Below are 19,317 nucleotides of genomic sequence, written 5' to 3'. Positions count from 1 at the left end.
TAGAGTGCCAGCCTAGGAAGGAAAATTGTACCACCTTGGAGGAGAGCAGGAGGGATTTCAGAGCTCATCTTTCAGCCTTTGGCTCGACTATTGGATGTTTCTGGATGACACAGGAAGGGAGCACGTAGGGGTTGTCTCGGGGATCTTTCGGGCAACTTTTTTGGGGAGAATTTTGGCATTGGAGCTTCAGTGGAGAGTCGACATTTTGGAGGAGTTCCAAAGCAGGACATTGTTGCTAGTGGGCATTGTTAACGCTTGAAATTTCACCTCAGGCTGAGAAAGGTAAACCTCAAGGCAACATCAAACCACTTAGCCTCGTAGCTAGCCCTACGGGGCTGGAGAGGGCTCTCTTCGGTCTATCTCGGTGAAATCTTCAATGGATGAGATGACCAATAGGGTAACACTGATTTTAGGCTAGTAAACTGATCAAAAAGGTTGATTTGGGGTTTTTAGGGTTTTTGGTGGCAAATTGAGGGGATGGCAATTTTGGGTGTGGGGATTGGACACAGTTTCTGCAGGGGGTTCGTTGGGGCGAGGTAGGAGACAGTATTGATGCCTTTGATTAAGGTGGATGGTCAGGAATGACAGGTGAGGAGCTAAGGAGAGCAAACAATAACTTTGAATTCTCCTTAAACAGTAGAAAACATTGAAATTAAACAAACTTAAAAGCAGAGCATGACAGTCATGAATTCTTACTTTAACACTTCGTTTGTTTAATGTGCAGAAGGAAAAGAAAGGAAATGATTCACATAACACACTTACAGGTACACAGAGAAACACACCATCAATACATGTAACCACAAGAATCCCAAAAAGGACTGCAAAACCCTGGTCTTCCTTAGCCAAAAATTGCAGAGATACAGTGAATAATACAATGATAGCTTCTCCCTCAAGAGTCCAACCATGAAAATGAGCAAGAAAGTACATAATATAGATCATATAACCTCTTTCCCTGCCTCCATGGGTCGAGCTCACTATCCTAGGAGCTGTTTCAACCACTTCTAAACTAAGCACTACAAACTAGGCAGTCAAAACAACTTGCCTCTATAAGCTAGGAAACCAATTCATTCATTTAATTTTCACCTTTTTCATGAATGAATCTTCTAGAAGAGGTACATAAGAGTAAAAGTGTCAATAAAGTACATTAATTACATCAAATAGGATAATAATCCACCCCAAAAAGTCAAACAGGGTCAAACTGTGTTTTCTGAGCTGTACACTGAAATCTGGAGAAGTTTGCCTGACGGGTCGCGCGCCTCTGCCTGACGGGTCGCGCGCCTTTGGGACCACATTTGGGGCACTTCCAAGTGGCCAAATTGAGCAAGAGTAGGCTTGTTGGAAAGGTCTGTGAGTCTACTTTCCAACCCAACTGGAATTTCTGAATTTGGTGGTCATTTGCCCCTCCAAAATTGCAATCTCCCAAGACTGCTTTCTGCAACTCAAAAATGTGGCAGAAAGTCAATTTTTGCTTGTTTTTTGACTTTCTGGAGGCCCAAAACTTCATAAAATCTCAAGTCCATTGATGAGCATATATAACTTCTCATGACAAGTCTGGAAATGCTGAGTTTTTGCAAAATGGAGTTGCCGGGATCAAGGGTCGCGCGGGGGGTGAGACCCGTTAATGGACAAAAACCTGTAAATTGCCTGAAAAATCAAAATTGACCCAAAATTTTCAAAATTTCTTGGGATTTGTGCTGTGGCTGGGCTATTTAGTGCCTTGGTCCTTCAGTGAAGCCTCAGCCAAGATATGGAGGGGATCGGGCCTCTTTCTCCTTTTTTGTGCCTTGGCCAACCGCCTTTGGAACATTTTCATCTTTGCCTTGCACACATGCATTCTTGCCCAATAATGGTTCTTCATGTTCCTCAGTAATTTCTTCTCTTGGTTGGCCTTAGCCAACAGCCTCTCCAAGTGTGCATTTACCCGGATGAGCATGGACTCTCGGTCAGCGGGCAATAGATCACCGGGTCTTCTCCGGTTCAAAATGCGGTCACTACGAATCCTCCACAGCTCATCAAGTGCTTGCTCATCCTCCAACTGTTTGTTGCGCTGCTCGAGGTATGTGATGGTCCATTGTGCCCCCTCTAATCTCCTCTGCAAGGCATCATTTTCAGCTCTAAGGTGCTGAATGATCTCCTTTGACTCTCGGCTAGGAGAACTGACATCAAGATCAATAAACTCTATATCCGGAACACCTGATGGTCCCTCATCAATCTTGGGCTGTTTGCCCCTCCCTGGTACCTGTGCTGCTGAAGAAAGCGAGGCCCCTTCCACCTGATGTGGAGATAACACTCGCTGAGCTGATGAAGAAGGCGAGACCCCTTCCACATGCTGTGGAGAAAGTACTCGCCGAGCTGCTGCAAATAAGGCCCTCTGGCCTCTCTGATAAGTAACCAAAGGTGAGGAGCTGACATGTCTAGTGACGGGGATGTCATGCTGCTGTGATGGTCCTCCCTCCTCATGAAAAACCTCAGGATGTGGCGGTGATGGTGCTGTGAAAAACTCACGAGAGATGAACTCCTCCCATGAGATGCCCTGCTGAGCCAACTGATTTAATACCACTAGCTGAATCAAACCATAATGGTAAAGGCTCCTATACTGCTGTGCCGGGCTCTTCCTCTGCATCATGGACACCATCTTCTCAATGTTCTGATAGAAGAAAACAGGGATGTTCATCATCCGTACCCTGGTGAAGTGCATCAAGAGGCGAATATGGTATGAATATACCTGTGAAAATCTGCCCTCACAGGTAAAATAGTGCATGATGAGCCTCATCATGGGAGCATACTCACTCCTGAGAAATCTGAAGGGAAACACTCCTGTCAAGTGTCTCATGAGTGCTGGTCTAACGAAAGGCTCAAAATGAACACTGTCCAGCACCTTGCGCTTATTGCATACCTCTCCAACATTAGGTATCCCTGTGGCCTGTGCAATCACCTCAGGTGTCAATGTGAAGTCCACCCCGGCAAGGTTGACATGTCCATCATGCAAGTGTAAAACAAACAGGCGAGCCAACTCTCTATGGTGCTGAATCCGAGAGATCCTCTCACAAAACTCATAGCAAGACATGTACTGGAAACATGAGACTGCCATAGGACAAGCTTGTAAATTTGTCAAAGAGGTGGGCTCCTCTCGCCTATGATGACCACCCTTACCACCCTTATGAGGCCTCCTCTGTATCTCAATCTCTGAAGCTGATGCCTGGTCATCACTCTGCTCATAGGTTTCGGTTTTTGACATTGTTTAAGGAGCAGAGTGGCCAAAATGTACTGCTGTTTCTGCTTTGTAAAATGCTGATTTGTATGCTGTTTCAAGGGGGACAAGGAGCATGAAGGGAATGTTAGGGGAAGGACACTTTTAAAGGGAAAATGGGAATAAACATATAAAACAGGGATTTAAGGGAAAAAATATTGCAAAAATCATTGCATATGCATCATTATATACATTGTTTACATGGGTAATGAGAGATAGGGTTAGGGCTTAATTTTTATTTTTTAGGGAAGAGGGGTAGGGTTTGGATTTTTCTTTACAAATTTAAAAGGGAAATTTATATAGAAGGATAAGGAAAATGACATGGGAAATGGGGAAAATGATTACAAGGGGAATACCTTTCAAACATCATAAAACCCTAGGCAAATTTTACAAATTTAAAATGCAGCAACATGGAGCTTTTATCTTGCACATGGAGATCCTTTAAAAATGCCATTAAGATTCCCATTGACCATAACAAGCAACCATTCTTAAGTTTGGAGAGCCTACCTTGGCAATTTGGCGATTTCGGAGGGTCCTTAGATAAATTTGCAATCGGTTTGGTAAGGAGGGCGCTGACGGGTCGCGCACCTCACCCAACGGGTCGCGCGCCTCTGACGGGTCGCGCCCGTTGAAAAATTACACTGTCGGAACACTGCTGACGGGTCGCACGCCTCTGACGGGTCGCGCACCTGGTCTGACGGGTCGCGCGCCTGTCCAGCTCCCAAATTCGCTCAAACTTTCACTCAATCGCTCTTGCAAACAACTTGGATGCACAATGAGGGTCGATGGAGGGAGATTGGGCCTTTATAGCTTTGATTTGAAATAATTTCATGCTCAAACCCACTTTATAATGTTTCTCTTTGACACTTTAATTTTTCTCTTTGACACTTTATAAAATTGACCATTTTGGTTTCCTTTATCCTGAAATTGACTCATTTAATGCTTTTCTTTGATGCTTTTTGCAGGGATATCATCTGAGGGATCTTGGCAAGGGAACCAGGGTTACATGCTGTTCTTGGAAGCTTTTTGAAATTTCATCACTTTTTACAAAAATTTGAAAAATGACCTTGGCTTTAAAAACAGAGTTTTTAAATCCAAGGTAAAGATTAACTGTACAAGATTGAAATTTGCAAAGAAACACCTTTGAAATCATCCCTCTGGCTTGCTGGGCACTTATTGACCTTCAGAGACATGACCTTGTAAACCATCTTGACCAAAACCCTAGACCTAGGAATTTGACCTCAAGACAAGACAAGACAAGCTTTGAAAGTGACTAAAGACTGAAATGACCTGATCCAGCAATGCCAAGAGGGGGACAAAGACACCAGCTCCTCCATCAGGGTTATGGCATGCCTAATGGGATGCAAAAATTGACACTGATGAGACACCTACTTATGCAAATGCAAAGAGCTTTGATCACTGATGGAGGGCGACAAGACCGACTCTAACAGGCATCATGACTTGTAGCTTCCTGGGCCTGCACAAAGGGCTTTCATTGGGAACATTTGCGAGCTTGGCGAATGAGTTGAAGAGTCGGAGATTGTTGGGAGAAATAAGGGAAACCTTGGAGGGGAGTATCTCAACCTTTGGGAGCAACTTGTGGGGCTTTTCCAGTGAGCTACATGCAGGGCGTATTTTCCAGTACTTGGAGGAGGACGTGGTATTTGGGGGCCGAATTTTGGGGGTCAAAACTAGTCCAAACCCTTTTTGGGTTTTGGTTGAGGAGATTGAGGCTAATTTTGCAGAATTTTATGAGCATCGGAGGTGGGGTTTCGAGCAGTTCCTTTCCAGTAAACAGTGCAGAATTCTGGGCAACACAGAGCATCATTGGAGCAACAGTTGTTTAGCATTTGGGCTTATTATTTGATCGCCTAGGCTTTGTCATGTTTTCCATTTAGGCAAGCCTAGGTGCACTTCTTCCACACCATTGTACTTGCTCCAAGTGATTAATAAAATGGCTCAGTTGATTCTTTCTTCTTAAGTTTATGTGGGTGTTTGCTGATTGTTTTAATTTTTTGGTGTTGAATTTGTTTTTGCTTTGCATATCATTGTTTTAGTTTGGAACATTACAGTGGTATTATAGCCCAGATCTTGGCTCAGTCGTGGGATATTTCCCTATGAGTGAGGAGGACAGGTAGAATATCACCTACAGGAGACAGAGGTACCAGCACTAGGAGAGGGAGTTAGAGATTACACTAAACATTGAGGAGCGTGGGAAGACAATGATAATAGAGGATATGGTGGAGCCAAAAAGTAAGAAGGATATGGCCTTTAACAGCCTCTTGAAGGCCCTCAATGATTTAGCGAAGGGACAGAAGGAGATGCTGGATGAAATCAAACAACAGATTTGGGACCAAAGCATCCATCGATATTTTCTATTTGGGGATAGTTCTGGGGCCTCTCAACAGTATGACCATCCTTTATCGACTACTCACCCACTAGCCTCAGGTGGGCCAACTAGGACTACGCTGCCATCTTTCTTACCATCAATACCTTGTGAGCAGGGTGGATCAGATGACCAGATGCCCATGGGGGAGTATTTCAGGGAGTGGAAATCCATGGGGGAGGAATCAAGGCAGCCCTCTCTTTCAGAGACTATTTCTAGCTCAAGCAAAATGAGAAGGGTATAAATTATGGAGGCCAGGGCTCGCAGAACTCTGAGTTGCAACATACTATTGGGAGGATGTACTTCCCAACATATGATGACATGAACAAGTGCACAACTTGGGCCTGGGTGGAGAATCTGGACACTTATTTCCAGCTCAACAGGATGATGGAGGTGGAAGCCATTAAAATGGCTATTCTACACTTGGAGGGGGAGGCACATGACTCGTGCTTTCATGGCTTGTTTACTCTAGGGCATGCCAACGTGACTTCCTATGAGCATTTCACTAGGAGAGTGGTGGAGCGCTTTGATAAGAGGGATCCAGAGGCTCACTTCAGGGAGTTGACGCAACTTAGACAAATGGGTCACCCAAAGTAGTACATATCAGAGTTTTTGAGAGTCTCAGTCATGGTGCTAGATTTATCAGATGATAAGAGGGTGTACACATTTATTGAGTGATTGCTCAAGCCATTGTGTGGACTAGTGAAGTCATGCATGTCCTCTACGCTATAGGAGGCCGTGACATGTTCTAGATACTTGAACAGGGCCACCCCAAGACCCGAGCACCTATTCCTACATGCACTCCCTACCATCAGAAGGGAAGTGATACTAGACCACCACCATAGAGAGCAACCCAGGGACGTGGGAAACTAGATGAGGAGACTAGGAGGGACCTCAGGAGGAGGAAACTGTGCTTTACTTGTCGGGAGCCATGGGTACCAGGGCATTGGTGCACAATGGGTAAAGCCCATTATATCAAGGTCTTTTTGGATAGTGATTTGGAGGACGATGTGGAGCTGGAGTATGGTGGGGGAGACAGTGAGGGTCTGGCATAGAGGGGACAACCACCACCACCACCACCACCACCACAGGGAGGAACTTCTTTCACACCATCTGGGGGAGTCCTTGCTTCCTTATGCGAGGTCCCCAAATTTCTGACGATGAGGATGAGAGGCAAAGTGCAGGCCCAACATGTCTCAGTCCTAGTAGATAGTGGGGCTACCCACAACTTCATTGATGCTCAGATGGTTCGGAAGAGGGGCAGTGCCACAACAAAGTTTGAGGGGTTTTCCGTTCTGGTGCTAGGGGACAGAACAATGCAATACATTCGGTATGTTCCCACGTTGATAGTGACCATGGGGAACTACTCGATGACATATCATTTCTTTGTGGTGGATGTACCAGACACCAACGTAGTGACGGGTTTCCTATGGCTATACACCCTTGGCTGATTCACCACTAATTGGAGGAAGTTAGAGATGGAGTTCACTAGGCCCGATGGCAAGTTATTGGTCCTTAGGGGCATGCATTCCTATCCTCCTCAGACAGTTTCGGCACATCAGATGGAGGAAGACTTGAGGCATGGAGACATAGCGTGGGTTGTAGAGCTGAGGATTTTAGAGGCTGGGGGATGGGACCAATCACCACACCCTGACATACAGGTACTATTATATAGGTACTCAATGGTATTTGGGGACATTCCACTAGGGAAACCGCCAGATAGGGGATTCAAGCACACCATGGAGTTGGAGCCGAGTGTGAAGGCAATGATTACCACCCCTTCTAGGCATCCCAATGCCTATAAGGACGAGATTGAGTGGGAAAGGAGTTGTTGGTGCTGGGCCACAATAGGCCAAGTTCCAGTCCCTTTGCTTCTTTAGTGGTGTTGGTGAAGAAGAAGGACAAAACCTTGTGTATGAGCATCGACTACAAAGCGCTCAACAAGAAGACGTTGAAGAACCTATACCCCATACCATGCATTGATGAGTTGATGGATGAGCTTAGAGGAGCCAAGTACTCTCTAAGATATATCTGCGCTTGGGGTACCACCAAATCAGAGTGAGGGATCAAGACATCCCTAAGACGAATTTCAAATGTCATTATGGGCATTTCGAGTTTTTGGTCATGCCCTTTGGGTTGACCAACACACCTGCCACCTTGCAGTCATGTATGAACCATGTGTTCCGGGGGCAGTTGAGGAGATTTGTATTGGTGTTTTTTGACGACATTTTGATCTATAACAAGACTTGGCAGGAACAACTGCAACACTTGGAGGTGGTGCTGCGCATTTTGGAGGAGCAATTGTTTTATGCTAAACTATCCAAATGTGAGTTTGCCCTGACTGAGATGGTCTACTTGGGGTAGATCATTGGCGCAGATGGGGTGAATGTGCATGTGGAGAAGATACGGGCTATCCGAGATTGGTTGGTTCCTAGAGATGTGACAACGCTGAGAGGGTTCTTGGGCATCTGCACCCATTAACAAAAGTTCGTCAAGGGATTTTTATAGTTGGTATCTCCCCTCACGGAATTGACCAAGAAGGGGGCTTTTGCATGGATGGATGGAGCCAAGTAAGCTTTTGATTGCCTTAAGGAGGTGATGAGTAGTTGTCCATTGTTAGCACTCCTGGATTCACTCAGTCATTTACCGTGGAGTGTGATGGACATCCCATTACTTTCGAGAGCCGGAAGCTCCTACCCCATGAGAAGTCGTATTCCATATACGACAAAGAGATGTTGGCCATCATGCATGCATTGGACAAATTCCGACAGTACTTGGTGGGTAACCGATTCCGGGTGAAGACAAATCACAATAGTCTTCACCACTTCATGGGGTAGCAGGGCCTCAATGATAGACAACAGAGATGGGTCAGCAAGGTGCATACCTATGATTTTGATATCGAGTATGTGTGGGGGAAGCACAATGTAGTGGACGATGCACTACCTAGGAGACCCACAAGCCTCTCACTCATGAGCAGTTGCCATGATTGGAAGGCCCAATTGTTGGTAGAGTATTCTAAGGACCGATGGGAATGTGAGATCTTAGAGGGTACACGTGACAATGAGCACTACTGAGTGATGGATGAGATCATATACTACAAGGGGCACATATTTTTGGTTCCAAGCTCGCAGTTGAGGGAGAGATTAATCCATGTAGCACACGATTCTCCATTAACAGGGCATTTGGGGTTCAAGAAGACGTACATGGCAGTCAGAGAGTGTTTCACCTAGAAGGGCCTCAAGGGGGACGTGTTGAGGTACATGCAAGAGTGTGAGGTATGCCAGAGGAACAAAGGGGAGTTGACCCATCCAGCCGGGTTGTTCCAGCCTCTTCCCATTCCTGAGGGGAAATGAGAAATTATCTCCATGGATTTCATAACAGGGCTCCCCACAGTGCAGGGGAAGGATTGTATCTATGTGGTGGTTGAACGGTTGACCAAGTATGCCCATTTCTTTTCCATTCCGTCTTGGTACTCAGCCTCACAGGTATCCGAGTTATTCTTTAGGGAGGTTTTCTGTTTGCATGGACTCCTGATTCAAAATGGATCCAAGAACTCTCTAAGTATTCAAAAATCGTTTAAAAGATAAAAAAAATGCATGGGAAGAACCCTTAGAAACATTGGAAAACACTATCAGGAGGCGAAAAACAAAAGAAAACAATGAAAACAGAGCTATTGGAAGCTTGAACAATGAATGCACAAGAGCCGTCAGATCTGGCCGATCAACGGTCTAGATCTGATTGGCAAATTGCAATTGGTAGTGGCAAGTGAAGGCTATCCGCGAAGACCACATGGTATACGCGACAACGATCAGCGAGGTCAACGAGGATCGTTGATCAAGTGCGCAGATCGACGACCCACATTACATCGCAACATCGCGTCGGCAAACCACAATAGAATGCTCACCAAACGGCCTGGGGTTATCACGATACGTGATTGCGATCAATCGCATCGCGATATTGCAATCGACAAACACAATGGAGCAGGGCTATATGCATACATATATATATGCAATGCGATTAGCCGGACCCGATGGAAATATAAACGCCACTTCATAAGATTTGAGATCCGTCAAATAACATTTTTAATGTATTTTCGTGTATTTCGTTTATTAAACGAAATACAAAGGGAAGCGCTGATGCGATGAAACCCGGACCCGAAGGGGTTTGGCAATAAAAACGTATAATATTTCAAATTCGCCCAAAGCCATTTTTATGGGATATTACAATGTTTTAATGTATTTTTAAAATACAAAATGAAATCACGATAAGCGGGATTTCGGGCGGGCCAAAGTGGAAAGTGGTATGGGCTGGGATCTTCCTGAGCCCATACATTCGCTGCCACATGTCTAGGCTGAGGAGAGAGAAAACCACCCTCATCGGGCGGTTAACCCCCGTAAGAAAGGGCCGCCTGAAATGAACCACGACCGTTGGATCTGGATCTCCTAGATCAATGGTGGAGATGTGATATCGCTACAAAGGCGGACTCGATAGGAGAATAGGACGCATTTATGAATATTTGAGGTCCAGATGAACAATGTTTTGGTGGTTTTTCCTGTGTTTGAACACATTTCTCTGTGTTAATAGAAAATGGCCGTTTCAAGGATTTCAAAGGCCCGATGCACTCATCTATTGCAGAATAGGTGGCCACCTCCCATGAAGGCATTATGAAATGATTATTTAACGCTAGAAGATGGATTCGAGTGGATAGAGGCTGGGAGATAGAAAGCCAAGAAGAGGAAACGAACAGGCAGCACAGATTGGCTTTAAAGCCATAGAACAGCAGAGAAAGGCAAGCGGTAGTACAAGGCAGTGCTGAGACAGAGCAATAGAGACATAGAGTTAGTGAGGAGAGTCTGTGTACTCAGAAGAGACTTGGGGGATCCAAGTAAAGCCTTATTGTTTTGTATCTGTTGTGTGAAGCTCAAATTGAGCTGACTGTTGTAAAACTCCGTTTGCAGACATAATAGAGAAGTCACCACTGAAGGCTGGACCAGGAGATGTAGCCTAGGAGTATTGGGTGAACTCCTTATTAAACTTGCTGTGTTTATGTGTGTTGTCTATTGTGCTTCTTTACTGCTTCATTGACTGTGTATTTCGCAATCTTATCGATCCATTGCACAAAATAACATAGACAAATCCATGCACATGAGTCTGTAATACCTTATTAATTGTCTTAGATCTCATTATCAGATCAAGTGGTATCAGAGCTTTAGGTTGCTAAGGTTAGACAAGTTTGTGTTGGATTGTGAATGATAACTAGGTCAAAGCTAAAATTAGGAGAAGGAGAATTGGTTGAGACTAACCTAGAAATAAGAAGAGTCTATCCTAGGAGGAAAATGGCAGAAGAAACTCCCTTGGAATCAGACTCTTAGTTCATGGACAGTTTCATGACCATGAGAGCCATGGTAGAGGAGATGTATCAAGAATTTAAGAAAGGTTGAAGTGAAGACACTTCAACCTCCAAACAAGACAAAGGAATAGAGGAACCTCTACTAGATTGCCATTCTGAAGGCAAAGGGAAAGGAAAAGAGCCTTCTCTATCAACACCTCCTTCTAGCCCTTTGATTAAATTAGATGTAAAATTTGATTTGCCAATATATGATGGAGAATTAAATGCAGAAAAGCTAGATAACTGGATTAGACAGATTGATGTGTATTGCAGGGTGCAGAACCTTGATTCAGAGAAGAGTAAAATTCAGCTAGATAGCCTTCGCCTTGGAGGAACTGCCCTAGTGTGGTGGGAAGGCAGGACACAAGATGATTTGATGAAGCATGGTAAATTTCTTTCTACTTGGAGTGAATTTGTTTCTGCCATTAAAAAACAGTTCTATCCACTAGCTTATATGCATCAAGCCATGATGAGTTGGCAAATTCTTCGCCAATTAAATGGGCAAAGTGTATAAAGCTATACCCAGGAATTTATAAAAAGAACTTTAATTCTAGGCATTTCTCTAGACTCACCTGAAACTTTGCTGAAGTATATAGGTGGTCTACATAGCTATTTGAGGCACACCATTCTCATGTTTAACCCTACTAGCATAGATGAGGTATCTGTTCAGGCTACACATCTAGAGGCTAGAGGCAAGAATGTGAACCTAGAGATTGGGGGATCATCAAAACCCACTGCAAGCAAGAACAAGGAAAAGAGGAAGCAGAAATGGAAAGAGAGGAAGACAAATTTTGTACAAAAAGAAAAACCTTCATGCACTCAATGCAAGAAGGGTAGACACGATGATGAACACTGTTGGTCTTTGCATCTGGAGCTGAAACCCAAGAAGTTCGATGGCAAAAAGAAGAAGACTGCTGTAGCTATTCAGAAAGATTTGGGGTCAGACTCAGGTGATGAAACAACAGCGACAACTATAGGTATAAAAGGTAAAAATTCCAAAGCATCTACTAGTAATTCTGCACAATCTATTGATAATGAAGAAAGTGAGAGGAAAAGACATGAGCTTTTTCATATTAGAGTTATTTCCAAGCATTAAAAGATTGACACTTTATTTTGTCAGGCCAGGTTAACACAGAAATTAATGAGTGCAAGAAACAACTGGTGATTTTACTCATTAGACAACTATTATTTATACATACACAAAACGGATCAGTTCATCTTCTAGATGACTGTCCAGCTTCACCTCATCCGTTTCGGATTAGGTGTCAACATTCCCCCCCTTAATCTGAAGGGATGTTGGTGAGTCCAAGCATCGTTCTGAATCTTTCAAGCTTTTCTCTTCCAAGCGCTTTGGTGAAGATGTCTGCAATTTGCTCGTTTGTGGAACAATGACGGAGATGGATTGTTTTGGCCTCAACATGATGTCGGATCAGATGATATTTAGTATTGATGTGCTTAGTACGATCATGGAACTTTGGGTTCTTTGCCAACTTTATTGCAGAGGTGTTATCAATCATGAGTGGTGTTGATTGTATTTGTTTTACCTGCAAATCTTCAAGAATTTTCCTGAGCCACACAATTTCTTTTGTTGCTTCAGCTGCTGCCACATATTCTGCTTCTGTTGTGTAATCTGCTGGTACTGATTGTTTGCGTGATCTCCAGGAGACAGCTCCCGATCCAAGACTCATAGCATATCCTGAAGTAGATACCCCAGTTTCTTTGTCTCCATCGAAGTCTGAATCAGAGTATCCAATCAAGTTGAAGTCGTCCACCTGTGTATACTTGATTCCAAGGTCTTGAGTTCCCTTCAAGTACCTTAGAACTCTTTTTGCAGCAGACCAATGTCCCTCACAAGGCTTTTGCATAAACCTGGAGAGGATTCCAACAGCAAATGAAATGTCTGGTCTGGTAGTAGTGAGGTAGATGAGACTTCCTACAAGCTGTCTATACTTTGTTGCATCCTCAAATTCCTTTCCTTCAATAGATGTGAGCTTCAAGTTTTGTTCCATTGGAGTAGAAAGGGGATTGCACTCTGTCATGCCAAATCCGTATAACAAATCTCCAATGTATTTCTTTTGAGAAAGAAATATGGACTTTGGATGTTGGGTTACTTCAATGCCAAGATAGTAATGAACATAGCCCAAATCAGTCATTTCAAAAAATTTTCCTAATTCTTTCTTTATGGATGCAATATAGCTTTCATTGTTCCCTGTCATTAAAAGATCATCTACATATACCACAAGATATACAACTGTTTTGCCAACTTTCTTGACAAATAAAGTTGCATCATCAAGATCAAAATGATTGAAGTTGAGTTTCAGAAGATGCTCAGTTAGTTTTTCATACCAGGCTCGTGGTGCTTGTTTGAGGCCATACAAGGACTTCACAAGTTTGCATACTTTGTGTTCATGTCCTTTCACAGCAAATCCTTCAGGCTGGGACATAAAAACATTCTCTTTTAGATCTCCATTCAAGAATGCAATTTTTACATCCATTTGATGGACTTTCCAACCGTTCTGAGCAGCTAGTGCAAAGAGTTTCCGGATGGTGGCCCATTTTGCTGTGGGAGCAAAAGTTTCCTCATAATCGACCCCTTCCTTTTGTGCAAAACCTTTTGCCACAAGCCTAGCTTTGTGCTTGTCAAGTGAGCCATCAGCTTTGTACTTGTTCTTGTAGACCCACTTGCAGCCAATTGGTTTGGTTCCAAATGGAGGATCAACCAGCTTCCAAGTGCCATTCTTTATGAGGGCATCATACTCCTTCTGCATCGCTTCTTTCCATTCATCATGAGAAGCAACTTCTTTGAAGGAAGTTGGTTCAAAATCTGTAGACAAGTTCAATTCACAATCATAAGTAACATCCATATCAACAGGTGAATTAGAATTATCTACATCACCTCCATCTTGTCGGTTTGTATTTCTGGTTCCTGTTTTTCCAATTTCATCAGAATGAACACTTTCAAGTGTCTTTGTCAGCCACTTTGGGGGACCTTTCTGAGATGGTCCAGGCTGTTCTGTTGATTGAGTTGGGTTTGAATCAAGATTGAGTCTCCCAATTCTATCAATTACATCACTTAAAGCATCATCCGGTGTTGGAGTGTCATGCAGGGGAGATTGTTCTTCAGAAGAAGATTCCACATGTTGATCTAGTATAGGAATCCCCCCTTCAAGATGTGGAATCTGATTATCAAACTCTTGAAATGATTTCGGTTTTGTGAATCTATCCAAGCGATCAAGTTGCCGCTCAACAACACTGTCAGATTTGGATGATTTAAGAAAAATGACATCTCTAGATAAAACAAACTTTTTATTTACTTCATCATAAAGGCGGTATGCTTTAGATGTGTTTGAATACCCCAGGAAGATACACTTACGACTTCTAGCACCAAGTTTGTTTCTATGTACCTTTGGTATTAAAGCATAACAGGTGGAACCAAATATCCTGAGATGTTTTACCGAAGGAACATGTCCATACCACAATTCATAAGGAGTCTTGTTTCTTATAGCACTAGATGGACATCTATTCTTTATATATGCAGCACATAGAACAACATCAGCCCAAAACATTGTCTTTACATTTTTGAAGAAAAGCATGGATCTTACCATATTCAAAATTGTTCTGTTCATTCTTTCAGCTACACCATTCTGTTGAGGATTATAAGGTACAGTTGTTTGATGTTTAATCCCATGTTGGCGAAGATAGTGTTCAAATTCATTTGATGTATATTCTTTTCCATTATCAGTGTGAATAGACCCAATATGAGATTGTGCATCATTTTCAATCCACTTATGAAAATTCTTGAATGTTTGAAAAGCATCAGATTTGTTCTTCAATAAGTAAACCCAACACATTCTGGTGTAATCATCAATAAATGTCATGATATATTTATTTCCATTTGCAGAAGGAACAGGCATTGGACCACATAAATCTGAATGAATAAGTTCAAGCTTCCTATGTGCTCTTGAATGTGAATCATGAAAAGACTGTTTGCTATGCTTTCCTAGAATGCAAGCATCACATTGTTTATGTTTTCTAGGAATTGTAGGCAAACCAGCAACACCATTTTTCTTCAACAAGCGGAGACTATCATAGTTTAAATGTCCAAATCTAGCATGCCATAATAAACTTGATGGAAGTGTACCTTCATCATGATGAGAAATATATGAAAAATGTTGTGCATGAGAAGAGGTTCCTTGCAGTTTAAGAAGTCTTTCTTCTTCTATACCTCTCATGACAAGTGAATGGTCAGATGCCTTTCTTACCTCAAGCTTTCCATCAAACATATGAATGGAGTGACCTTGCTGGCGGATGTGGACCAGGGACAGCAAGATTCTCTTGAGCTGTGGGAGATATAGAACATGATCCAGAAGAAAATCTGGAAGACTAGGCAGTTTAAGCCTGATTGTGCCAAGCCCTGATGGCTTGATTTTTGACTGATCTGCAAAGTATACTGCTCCATCAACATTGTCAGTGAAATCTTCAAAAAATTCTTTCCTATGAGTCATATGACAGGTTTCTCCTGAATCAAGCAACCAATCATTTTTCGAAGAAGCAAGTGAAGCATTAAACAAGTCTTCATTTACTCCAATGTTACATTGTGCCTCAATATAGTGAGCAGATTCAGGTGCTTTACCTTTGTCTGTGTCATCAGTTTTACCTTTCTGCTGATTTCTTCTCTGCTCAACCTTGTCCCATGGTAGCTTGCATGTAGAAGCATCATGTGATCCATTTCGTTTGCAGCGAATGCAATGCAGATCTGTCTTTTCTTCTTGAGGGTGTCTGCCCCCCCTGCCTCTGAAATATCTTCTTCTTTCTCTTGAATGCATACTGTAACAAAATATCTCTGCTAAAAAAAACTTCTGTTGATAAAAGACTTTTGCCGGAAAAAAAATCTTATGCCACAGCCTTATGCACTAACATTTGCATCAGCATATCAGCATTTCTTATATAAAAAATCTCATGGATCACTTCAATATATATCATGCAATACTACAGATGCTTTGATATAAAAACACTCTCACTGATATAAACACTCTGACTGCTTTGAAAACTGCTTACTATTCAATACTCAAAACTGCCATCATTTGAAAAATCAACAGCACAACTTTATACCAGAACCGCCATTAAAATCATCTCTTGGCATTCTCAAACTTAAGGGACTCACAGATTACAGAGCGACTTCAATTCATCAAGAGAACCATGCCTTGAGAAAAAGAAAAGTTCTCAAAAGGCCACAAATATGCATAAACCAACTGCGCAAATATTGCATAAACAAACTGCGCAAATACACTGCACTTCTCTTCAAACAAGTCTACATACTTTAATGGTGACTATGCCCCTAAAACAACACATAATAAAGTATTTAATCAAGCTTTCTGTACACGTGAGTTTCTGCAAGCAGCTGGCGGTGGGAGTGAAACCTTCTCTTTTAAAAAACTCAGGAAAGCTGAGAGGTGGTGGTGATATGGAAGACCATGCCAATGGCATCAAGGAATGGTCTCTTCGAGTTGCCCTTCTATAACACCGCAGGCAATGCATACGCCGTGGGAATTTCCATGGGATATTCTGGACAAGGGGATACCAAGAGGACGCAGTCTCCAGCTAACTGGAATGATCTCGTGACAGAGAATCCCACTCTCAACCTCACCGATGACGGAAACCTTGTCATCTCCAATGCAAACGGGAGCAGTGTTTGGTCCTCAAACACTTCCGGATATCTCGTTGTGGGATGCGAACTCCGAAACAACGGCAACCAAAAAACACAGTCTTCATTAAAATAAGAACGCAACCACCATTACATAAACGCAGTTACCATTACAAAAAAACGCAGTCTTCATTAAAATAAGACCGCAGCCACCATTACAAGAAACGCAGTCACCGTTACAAGAAACGCAGTCGCATTTTTTTTTACAAACGCAGTCTTCATATAATACAATGCAGTCTTCATAAAAACGCAGTCAAGGTTACGACAGCCTCAATACAACGCAGTCATTCTTCAAGAAAAAACGCAGTCACCATAGACTACTTGATATCAGTTTTGTTTGAATGGAAAGGGATAGTCTTTTACCATGGTTCGACAACAGAAACGCATCAACGCATAGAGCTTACATTCAACAGCGCATTCCACGCTCACCGCACTATATTCTGTCATGCCAGAGGCGCTCAGATCACCGCCAGAAGCACGCAGTCTCAGGACAGAGGTTTCATGAGGCAGCAGAAACCTGGCAGAGGCAGGAGTTATTTCTGGGACCTGTGCTCTGATACCATGTCAGGCCAGGTTAACACAGAAATTAATGAGCGCAAGAAACAACTGGTGATTTTACTCATTAGACAACTATTATTTATACATACACAAAACGGATCAGTTCATCTTCTAGATGACTGTCCAGCTTCACCTTATCCGTTTCGGATTAGATGTCAACATATTTGATAGTGGTTCACAAGTAAACTTGATTTCTGAAGCAATTGTAAAGAAGTTGGGACTGCTAACCACATCTCACGAGAAGCCATATCCATTAGGTTGGGTATGTGATAAAGCAAAGCTACAAGTGACAAACAATGTAAACTTAGGTTTGCATTTGGGTCAACATTTGTAGATGAGGTTGAGTTAGATATAGTTCCCTTGGATATATGTGGTATTGTTTTAGGAAGTCATTACTTGTATGATAGAAAAGCCATTTTCTTTAGATTTGAAAATAAATATCAACTCACAAAAGATGGAATAGAATATATTGTAAGAGCTCATCAGCTCAAAATAACTACACTCTCATCAACTCAGGGCAGATGAAAAGAATTGTAAATTCATGCAAGCAATTTTTACTAATGGTTGTAAAGGAAAAGACCCCTGATAAAACCAATGTATTTGAGGGCTGTGATGCTAAACAGAAAGCCGATTTAGAAAATGTTGTTTCAGAATATGATATCTTATTTCAAGAACCTAAAGGTCTGCCACCCAAAAGGGAAATTGTACATGATATTCATTTGCAGCAAGATGCTCCATTGTCTAACATCAGAATGTACAGGTTATCCGCTTTATAGAATGCAGAAATCAAGAAGCAAGTACAACAGCTGCTCGAGAAAGGGTTCATAAGACCAAGCACATCACCATGTGGATCTCCAATTGTGTTGGTGAGAAAGAAAGATGGTTCGTGGAGGATGTGCATTGATTACAAAGCACTGAATAAAATAACGATCAAGAATCTTTATCCTCTCTCTTGCATAGATGATCTATTATATCAACTAAAAGAAGCTGTTTACTTTTCCAAGTTAGACTTGCGTAGTGGCTACCATCAGGTTAGAGTAGCAGAACAAGATGCATGGAAGATTGCTTTCAAAACAAATCAAGGGCTGTATGAATGGGTAGTTATGCCTTTTGGCTTAACTAATGCTCCTGCCACTTTCATGAGAGTAATGAATGATGTACTCAGGCCTTTTATTGATGATTTTGTAATTGTATATTTAGATGACATTCTTGTTTTCAGTAAAACATGGGAAGAACATTTGAAGCATGTAAAGCAAACTCTAGATGTTTTGAAAAAAAAATCTCTATGTGAAGTTATCTAAATGTGAATTTGGAAAAACATCTTTGAATTATTTGGGTCATATTGTAGGGGGTGGTGAATTGAAGATAGATCCCTCTAAGGTCGAAGTCATTGTGAACTGGCCTAAACCCAAATCTGCTACAGAAGTTAGAAGCTTCCTAGGAGCAGCACAATATTGGAGAAAGTTTATTGCTAACTTTTCCTTGATTGCAGCTCCCTTACATGCTTTGACAGGATTGAACAAGGTGTTTCAGTGGGGAGGCAAACAGCAGAAAGCCTTCAACACCTTGAAATAAAAAATTAGTACAACACCAATACTAGCATTGCCAGATCTTCAAAGACCATTTGAGATTGAAACAGATGCCAGTGACTATGCCATGGGAGCAGTGTTAATGCAACACGGTAAACCCATATGTTATCATTATGAGACATTTAATTCTGTAGTAGTTAATTATCCCATATATGATAAAGAATTGTATGCATTAGTACAGAGTGTGAAAAAGTGGAAACATTATCTATTGGGCAAAGAAACAGTTATACATACTGATCATCAACCACTTCAATATTTACACTCACAAACTAAGTTGCAACAATCAAGACACTATAGGTGGATGGGATTTCTATAACAGTTTCATCTTGTCATCAGATATAAGAAAGGCATACATAATAAAGTTGCAGATATGTTATCCAGACCAATTATAAATGCATCTACTATACTTAAGCATAATTCAGTATTGCATGAAAGCTACAT

This window comes from Pinus tabuliformis, chromosome 4_1 (assembly GCF_031772625.1).
Source record: "Pinus tabuliformis cultivar Carrire ecotype Pingquan chromosome 4_1, CPIR1, whole genome shotgun sequence".
Classification (NCBI taxonomy): domain Eukaryota; kingdom Viridiplantae; phylum Streptophyta; class Pinopsida; order Pinales; family Pinaceae; genus Pinus; species Pinus tabuliformis.
The sequence above is the reverse complement of the archived record's forward strand: the minus strand, read 5'-3'. Positions refer to the sequence as shown.